This window comes from Coffea eugenioides, chromosome 6, assembly GCF_003713205.1.
Source record: "Coffea eugenioides isolate CCC68of chromosome 6, Ceug_1.0, whole genome shotgun sequence".
In the NCBI taxonomy this organism is placed as follows: domain Eukaryota; kingdom Viridiplantae; phylum Streptophyta; class Magnoliopsida; order Gentianales; family Rubiaceae; genus Coffea; species Coffea eugenioides.
Window position 1 is genome coordinate 20,993,631 of NC_040040.1, and position 10,135 is coordinate 21,003,765.

Below are 10,135 nucleotides of genomic sequence, written 5' to 3' on the forward strand. Positions count from 1 at the left end.
CTTCTAAGGACTTTTAGTACTTGGAAAGACGATTCCAACGGTACCAAATTTATCAAGTTTTGACTAGTAGAAAAGAAGTTATGATTTTTCAAATATTTGACCAAAAATCGAAAATTCTGAAATTTCAAAGGAAATCCGCGCGGGAACTATTCTACCAGAATCCGGCCTTGAATCCGGCCAGTTTCTGGCCGGATTATCGGCCGGATTGGTGGTGAAATTTGAAAAAAAAAGGGAGGTTAGCCACTACCTCCAATCCGGCCAGAAATCCGGCCGGATATTCGGCCAGGTTCCGGCCGGATTGTGACGTGGCCAACCCTCTTTCGATTTTGATCGTTCGTTTTGCAATCATTTCGCTCGTACTCGTTTCCAACCAATGATTTTAAGGATAATAATCCGATTTTCTTTTACTTGAGTCCTACACCTTTTGAGAATCCAACTTCAAAGGCAAGTCAAACGAAGTTTCAAATATTTTCGAACCTTACTCGTGTTCAATCTTTCTCACCACTTGGGGACCTATAGTAATTATCTAATATTCGATGTTCAGGCACGCACGAGGACCTCCAAGAGGACCCTACCGTGGAAGTTTGAACTCTCCCTCCAACCTACTTGCTTGCATAACTTGGTGAGTGTCAAGTGTATGCCTACTTGAACTCTAAAGTCTTGATTCATGCTTGACTTACCTGATTACATGCTTAGTCTATTTGATTTTGAAAAATGGAGTCGAGTGTGTACTTAATCGCACTCGTTCTCATTTGGCACAAATGACTCATGTCTAACATGCTCTGCCTGGTTTACATGACCTACAATACATGCTTAAACCTGTTGAATGCTTGAATATATGCCATGGTATGCTATGATTGCATACGTCGATGGAGTGAATCTCCTCGACATTTACATGATACATGGGGGACGCCCAAACTCATAGGCCGACCTTGGAACTCGAGCCGGCATGGGCTTGGTCGGGAACCTCGGTGAACCATGAGATTCACATGATAAGTTTGATCTATTGAGAGATCTCGCTTGGCATACTCGTAAAGTATCGCCTTATAAATGTCGTGCGGGCCCGAAGTGGTGTATGGTGGACGGATGAGAAGTAAGTGGTGAACTACGGATATGAAAATATCAACCCGGTTGACGGAGAGTCATCACGGGGAGATATACAAATGACATCGGCAAATGTGGAACTTAGCTCCTGAGAGTTTCCATATCCTTGAATTGTTTCTGGTTACATTTTGTCGGCGTTATTAATTACTTGCAAGCTATTACCTGAATTGTATTTGGGCTTGTTATCTGAACTATGTGTCTGCATGTGTGTTCTTGGCCTCACGAGCGTTTTGCTCACCCTGTAGATTTGTTTTCCTTAACAGGTGTGAACTCGGAGGTAAAATGGAGAAGCCCTCCTGATGTACTTTTGTTTTAGGGTTTGCTATTACTTTTGGTTATGCCTTTGATTTTGGGATTGTACTTTTGGTATGGAAATGTAACCTTTGGACGAAATGTAATTTGTATACTAACGTGTGGTTTGGAGAATGGATGACTATTATTAAGTTTGAACGCTTGCGCATTTATTGTATCTAAGTTATCGGTTTGTATTGTGTGGTCCGGCTATAAGTTGAATGGAATTGCTTGAGTCCTGGCGAGAGTTAGGCAGGCATCCCGCGGATACCCTTTGGTTCGCCTTAGGGAGAAGTGGGGGCGTCACACTATTCCCTTATCGCTTTTAAATCTCACCCCTCCTTGTTAAAAAGAAAATTAAAGGAAAAAATCAATTTAGTCCTATCATTTCTTGTACTTTGATAACAAGGGTTGATTAGGAAGAATCAAATTTATTTGGGGAATGAATAACATGTGCAAAAATTGGATGGTTGTTAGTTTAGTGATAGGAAGTAGAGCCCGTGGGGATGGGGAATGGAAAGAAATTGAGGTTATTAAGGAGTTATGAAGTTTCTAAATTTTTTAAAATAAACGGTTAAAATAGAGGTGACAAAACCATATATAAAAGGTAGCTTGGATTGTTAGAAAGAAATAAAGAGTTCAAGGAAATCAAACCTTAAACATTTTCATAATTTTCCTCAAGCTTTAACTAAGCATCACTTGAAGATTAGCAAGCTTTCTAAAATTTTGAACAGTTTAAGGATGACCTGGATTGAGCTTTTCTTTCATGTAATTAAAATCATTATATTATCTGCAGCATCTGAAAAGAGAACAGGCATATTGTTTTTCATGCAAACATAGCTGCAACCACCACAATGTCGAAAGCTCAACGTGTTAGAAACAATTTGCGTAGTAATTAGTTGCAGCATAATTATTCGTTTTGACAATTTTTAGCTAATTTTGCTGTCCAAAAATGGCTTACATCTATTTAGAAGATTAATCATACACACACCACAGCCAAAAGCAAAGCACTTTCATAGGACCTGTTTCAATGAAAGGTCAAGCTGTTAGACCCATAACCGGTTAGATCCAAAGTGGGGTAAAAACATCCAGGAAGTGTAGCCAGATTTACTCCCCAACCTTTCACCAAGGATTTAGGATGGCACTGCTAACATCATATTGGTTCCAAGAAAAATGGAACGTTTAAAACCAAAAAAGAAGCAAGAATTCTCAGTCTTCAACCTGCAATTAATTCTACACCAAATTCTGTACAATAACATGCTGATGCAGACAATTCATAACTTTGCTTGCAAGCAATTTTGTAACCAGAAAATCTCCAGTAGACCACCTCATTTGAGCAACTCTGAAACTGTCCCATTAAAGGGATCTACCTGAGCCAATTGAGCTGCCAAGGCTCTGCTGGGCAGTTGGGGAATAGATTGTCAGCTTTCATTCTGTTGTAGAACCCATAAACAGGAGCCGTGGCTTTAATATAGGCCTGAACAAGTGGTTGGTACTGTCGGATATGGGTAGATACCCCACCTTTCTCATCCTGTGGAAAAGTTTCAGTTTTTTGTACATCACCCCTCTCTGCATAGTGATCCATAATGGTCATGTAAGAACTTAACATTGGCTTCATTTGATTCTGTTCTGCAACTTTCCGTAAAATGGTGTCAGCCTTTTCAGCGTCACCAGCATCAACTAGAAACTTAACATGCGTATCCCAAGTCAGTGGCCCTATATGGCAGTTACTATCGGCCATCTGCTACACAAGATTCTTTCCTTTGTCCGACAATTTGTGATTTGCATAAACTCCCAGTAGAGCAGAACAATGCTTTGAGGACAGCTTACTCCATGCTGTCAACAAAGTATCAAACACTGCTTCTGCTTCTTCAATTTTGTTTAGCTTTCCCCAAGCTTCAATGGCTACCAAGCATTCCAGAGGCCGTGGTATAGATTCACAAATCTTCCAGATTCTTTCCACTTCATTAGATTTTCCAAGGGCTGCATATATAGGAAGTAAAGAGTGGTAGGCCCAACGATTTTTCTTTACATTCATCTCCACAGATTCTCAGCTTTCTCTTTCAGCCCACTAGAGATGTAATGCTTAGCTAACAAGTCTTTTATAGTAAAATCAGGTTCTAAACCATCATCCTTCATTGTCTCAACTATTTTCTCCATGCCAGTGATGTCATTTGATTGACCTTTGACATCTATCAATTGTTTGTATGTGAATAGAGAAGGCTTTACCTTTTCCTTCTCCATCAACAATAGAACATCAGCAATTTTCTTCTTGTCTGACCTCTTATACAAAAAAAGCAACTGATTACAAGCAATGTTTGTAATTGGGAATCCCAGATCCTTCATCTCATTGAAAACCTCCTCAGCTTTCTGCACATTTGCGACAGGAACACAATTGGCTAATAGTGTACGATAAACAACTTCACCTTGGAAGGATTTTGGGATGTTTGCAATATAACTTTCTGTCTTCTGAAGACCATGCACTTTGGCAATCAAATCAACACGAGAAGCATAATCTCTCTCACCAAACTCGTGGCCTTCCAACTCCAACCACTCTGAGAACTGTCCAATGAAAATAAATATGTGAAGTGTAAATAACTCCAGAAGCACAAAACGAACATGAAACAGATCAGGTGAAACTCTATAAGCATGTGTGAATTAGACGTTGTAACATCTGTACATGAGTAGTTGTGAATCTTTCAAGAACATATGCTAGTATTAGCAAGAAGCAAAGTTCCTACAAAATTATTGCTGTCCTATTGGCATATGGGAAAATAGACATGGAGCATTTGGTTATAAGCAAAACTTTCTTCTACCATGTAGTTCAGTATCTCCCAATATATCCATGTCACTGTCTTGTCTAGCACTTACAGTTCAAACTGGTCCACACAGCTCAACTAATAGTATTAACTCTTGGAAGAGCACCTTCTCCCTACAGTTTCACATATCTAAGCGCAAGCATCAGTGTAAACCACTCCATATTGGTGGCTCATTGCATACGTGACATGCCATAAACAAACCTCAACCATACAGGCAAATAAGAATGCACTTCAACCAAGAAATTACCACTTTGCTAGAATGTTCATTCTGCTATTTAACCTCAAAACTATACAAGCACAACATGTGCATCATTTGGGGAGATTGTCCTTATTCGGATGACTAGAATACAATAGTCTCCCATGGTTTTCAAGGTTGAGTTCTTAGGATGCACAGAAAAATGACATGCTCAGAGAAAGACCAAATTACTACCCAAATATCGGATTATCTAAATTCTCCAACCATTACTGGACTAAGGAACTCTAATGACTAAATAATCAACAAGAATTTGGTATGGTCAAGCATATCATCTTTACTTTCAAAAAGAACAGAAAAGGAAAGAAAAGGACAACCAAAAAGAAAGAAATAAAAGGGAACTTGGCCATTGACAGTCAAGGAGAACTTCAGTACTAATTTGTCTAGAAGGATTTAACAGAACTTAGAGGTTTGGATGCTATTGGCTACAATATCCATCTCTTGACCGGTTATAACTGTGCCAAAACTCACTAGAATTTCCAGTCAAAATCTTTCTAACTCAGTTAGCCCGAGATCCATTCTTATTCTGTTTTTATTTAGACAAATCATTGTTTACAATGACAACAGTAAACCCATATGATGGATGAATGAATTATTACAACCATGAGAATGCAAGGTGTCTTGTATGAGCAAGCACCAACTTTTTGGTTGACTTAAACAAACCCTGAGAAGAAGCTAGATAACAGCCTCATGTTGCATAACAGACCTAAAGATGCAAAGAGAGAGTTTCCAACCTCCAAATAGACAGGCATCAGCTTTCCACATAGAGAGAGAAAACTCTTTCCAGTTATGGAAGTCAATGCCTTAAAGATGAGGACCTCTCTCACAGTTAAGCACTCAAAATATTGATATCCAGAGGAAGCCACTATTGAAAGGGGTATAAGAGTACATACTAGATATCATAAAGGCTTCAAAAATATATTCTAAATTCCAATTTGTTACTTAAGCAGATTCTACAGCACTAATTTTTCTTCAAGTAAGCTGATTCTCTATTTTTCCAACCAAATGCAATTTAAAATGTTATCAATAGCTTCTCATGTATTTTTTTCAGCTCAATGTAAGATTATACAATCTGCTTCTAAGGATCCAGACATATCAGATGCCTATCAAACATTAGTGTTTTACCATATTTTGGATAAATACATAGTTTCAAATTCTTAAGAGTTTTTTCCGGAAATTATGTTTATTAGGCAACTCTCCAAAAGCTAAAGCACAAGAAACATCATCAGATTACGACGATTAAAATACAGAAACATAAAATCAGTAAAATTGAGTGTAGTTATGAATATCAAAAGTAGAATCAATTTTGCAAATATGAATGCTGAATCTGGTAAACAATATACAGCACCACCTATGAGACTAAATTACCTCTAAAGCGCTTTCAAACATCCGTCTCTTGTGCAGATGGAACATGGTTGATGCTATTACTGATCGAGTTACTTCATTTCCTTCTTCAATCCAGTGGTCTACAAGCTTATGAACAGATAAAGCTGGAGCAGCCAAAATGGCCTTGCACAATACGGAAGAAAGTTGTTTACTGCAGAGCTCTCTTTCCATCATCAGTCTCAACACCAGATACCTCCAGCTCATTTTGAGGTTTGGCCTCCCCGATATTACCAGCATCCTCTTCAGAGAGTTCTGATTCACAGATTAAATCATCCTCATTTTCATGAACTGCATGGCTTTCATTAAAGAGATCAGAAGTAGTTGAAGTTCCAAACTTGGAAAACCCATTCTCCAAGTCATCATCATCTTGTCCACTACTCTCAGTGCCAGCCTGAGAAGTGAGACTGCAGGTTCCTGAAAGTAATTTTTGAGAATCACAACTTGCGTTGAAGAACCATGTCGGAGACAGATATCTACTGGATATCATTTGTTGAGATCCAGCATAACCAGAATTGCAGTTCTCCAATGCGCACCCTGTTGTTTCCAAATCATAGCAAAATAGGGAAATCCTCGCCCCAAATCTGTGTTCCTAGAAGACGCGGTAAACTTGATCAAGAATGAGTACAAACAAAATACAGGGGACTATTAAGTAAATGCAGTCTAAACAAGTAATCCAGCAAGTTTTCTTTATAATCAAAGCCATTGAAGTACAACATGATGCAAAAGGAATAAATAGATAAATAAAAGAAAAGCTCTAATAAAATACCATCTGTACGAACCTATTTTGACCTTGCTATAAGTTAAAATACTGAATAGATACAGCTAAGGACTTTTGGCTCCCATGTTAAACCCCCTTCCCCGTATAAAAATAAATAAATAAATAAATAACTTCATATGCATTTCCCATCAAGCGCCTTCTTGGTGATTTATATTACACCCTAATTTTTTTTAAAAAAAAACTATCAATTCATCAGCTGTGACAAGGTTTCAAGAAGTTGAGGAGCAACATCTATTATGAAAGGAAAAGTATTGTATGCTAATCCCAAGCATTCAATCAAATTTAACTAGCAAGATCAAGTTGCCTCTAAAGTTGCAGCTCTCTATACACGTAATGGCATTAGAGGACATCACTTTGCAGTAATAAAAGAGAACTCATCCATATTAGGTGAAAATATTAGGTGAAAATGCCTTGTACTTTCTGCATCCACATTTTGGGGGCACACTACAGGTTTATAGGAAAAATTCTAGTTGGATTGACCGAACCTCCTGCTTCATTAAAAAATTTACTTTTTTCAGTTTCTCTGATCAAACCAGAACTTAGCAAAGAACCTGTATAGAATCCACATTTTTCTTAAGCAGAAAAGTTCAAGTAATCAGACATCCGCTTATAAATATGATGCAAGATTAGAGCACTAATGGCGATAACAAAAGTGTACATTCTTGTTCCCTCATTTTGAAAAGGAATATTAGTAAGATAATAACATCTAACCAAAAGCAAAATCCAGAAAGAAAATAGTCTGACTAAGAAATTGCAGCAACCTTGGAATTTATTTTTATCAGTGAAAGTACATTCCTTCCATTTCTTCACATAATTTATCTTCTTTTTCAGAAATAGACAAAAAAAGGGGGAAAAAAAACCTTTTGTCCCATCTCCAACTATTACTAGTTCTAGCTTCTATCATTCCAAAAATCCTCTCCTAAATATGTTTTTCTTTCAAAAACCAAAACAAAAATGCCACCTTGAAAATTACGAGTTAAATTGCAGAATCAACTCTATGGTTGCAATCAGAGTCCACACATCAAAACACACATCGCAAATATTCTTCATAAAGGGTTGAAAAAAGGGGAAAACAAACCAAAATTTCCTAAAGAAAAGGGCATTTCTTGAGCCCTTTACTACCAATGAAAGGAAAAGCAAAAAGAAAAAATAAAGGAAAACATGTAAAAGAAGTGAAAAATGCATAGATGAAGAAAAGGAAGGGAAGATTACCGGAAAGGATTAAAGGCTCGACGAAGAGACAACATCATAATGATTTCTTTCTTCTCTTCGGCCTTGATCTTTCGAGGGCTGGCACATGTAGAAATGAGTAGACTGTGAGAGAGTGTGTGTGAGCAAAAGCGTGGAATCTTGATAATGCTTAAACCCTGCGAAAAGGGGAAGAAAATTAGCGCCACTGATGGACGTGTAAATACATATTGCGCCTTTATACAAACTAAGTCTTAATAAAAAAAAAAAAAAGCTAACTCATCAGCAATAAATGATTACTAATATCAAATTGTATTATAACCCATACAACTCATAGGGCTTGGATCAAACTATAGAATCCAAACTCATTCTCAGGTCCACATTTATGTGGATGGATAATGAACACTCTCTAATGGAATTGATACACTTTTAGAGAGATAAAACACCAAGTTTGCAAGTATCTGAAGAGGAAGAAGTCTCCAAAATCCAATTTAATTGGTAACGATATTAGTCAGTTGATCTTGAGATCTTTGTTTTGACTCAAAGTCTTGCTTTCTTCCACTATTTCCTTGTAAGATTTGGAATCTCATCTTGGACCAAAAAAAAAAAAGAAGAAAAAGATCACTTCTCAACTGATTTCAAAAAAATTAAAAAACTAAAAGATGCTTTGCAGTTGGCTTGAGTAGGCCTTAATAGGTTATTTAATATGCTTTTTGGTCTTGTCTGGCTTGGTGTTTTTAGGGTTGGCCCATGACTAAGACTTTTTAAACCCAATAAGAAGAACGAAGAGGAAGAAAATATTCATTTGTTGTGCACTTTTATTTATTATTTAATTTTTGACAAATTTTCATCTCTTCTACTATAATTGAGAATAAAGTCGACTTGACTATACTCAATTAGTAGCACATAAGAACAGTAACACTAGCATTGCCAGGTAGTAAGTGATTAAATATAGTATAGGGAGATTTTACCATCCATTTTTGGTATCATATTCCCAAGAAAAATTCATCATTAGATGGTAAAAGAAGTGTTATTGACCTTTAGATTAAAAATTGTTAAATATTTAAAATTTAAACTATTATCTTTAGTTAGAGATGCAAGTTGAGGTAATGATATCCAAAAAGCAGAATTTTCCTATAGGTATGGTGGTACATTTGACTTTTGAACTGTACGTGAAGAGGTGACTTCCGGATGGTTGGACCGAGTCAAAGGAATTCACCTGTCACATCTGCAGTGTACGGGGCTTTGTCCCCTGGTCCCACTCCGACGATCAAGTCAGTTTGGATACCTAATTGCAAACTAAAAGTAAGGGGTTAAGAGTCTTTAGTATGTGTGTATATGTGGGTGTGTATGTGAGTGCGTACCTTTCCTACGGATGGAAGGGTATTTACAGTAGACAATATGGTGGGAAGAATGATGAGTTCCAATTCCCGTGGACCAAACTCCGACAGTGTCAGAGTTAGGCCTGATGAAGGGGACATGGCAATGGTTATATCATTTTGTCACGTCATTTTGTCATGCATGAGTCAGCTTTCTCAGTGGGACGTCAGATGTCAGATGTCAGGGATGAAGATAGGAGGTCGAGCCGAGGTGAAACCATCTCGGAGAGTCAGAGACCGGCCCTATGGGGTGAGGCAATGAGCCAAGGTGGCACGGGACTTCTAAAGATCACCTCGTCCAATCGCAAAGCCAAGGAGGGATGATGTGAACGCCCTTAATAAGCCCCTAGCCTTTGGGAAGCGAAAAGTTGGCATGCCTCCCTACTCGAGACTAAGGCGCAGAGTAACGGAAGGACGTGGCACACATTGGGACGATGGTATGCCAAGTGTTAATGGGAAAAATGAATGCTAGAACGTTGAGGGATGCATTGAACGGATGTTAGATGGACAGTCACACATTAATGAGGAGAGAGGGGGCACGTCTTTTGAAATTCAAAATGATTGCTCGCTTGCCTTTCCCTCATCCCTATAAATAGAGGGTTTTTCACCTTTTACTTTCACTGTGAGAGGAAATTACAGCAACTCAACCAAGGCAAACCATTGAGATTATTTCTTACAAGGGCACAATAGCCAATCTCAACCTTTTTCAGAGAATAGTAAGTCTATTTTCCTTTTCAAGTATGGCTAGGGTAGCCCGCACGCATAAAAAGACAGTGAACCCGAACTTTGAAGAAGCGGAGATGCCGACCCTTCTGAGGAAGCACCGAGGGAACTAAGTACAACTGAAGGTACCTCAGCCTACCAAGAGGAAGAAAGACCCGAGGTTTCCCATGAAGCTGAGGATGTGGATTCCGGGTTCTATACAATGATGACCTCG

At 38.2% G+C, this 10,135-nt stretch overlaps 1 pseudogene; it reads right to left on the reverse strand.

Moving 5' to 3' along the window:
• Positions 1-2,723: 2,723 nt before the first annotated feature.
• Positions 2,724-6,088, reverse strand: LOC113773815 (annotated as a pseudogene).
• Between the last annotated feature and the right edge of the window lie 4,047 nt (positions 6,089-10,135).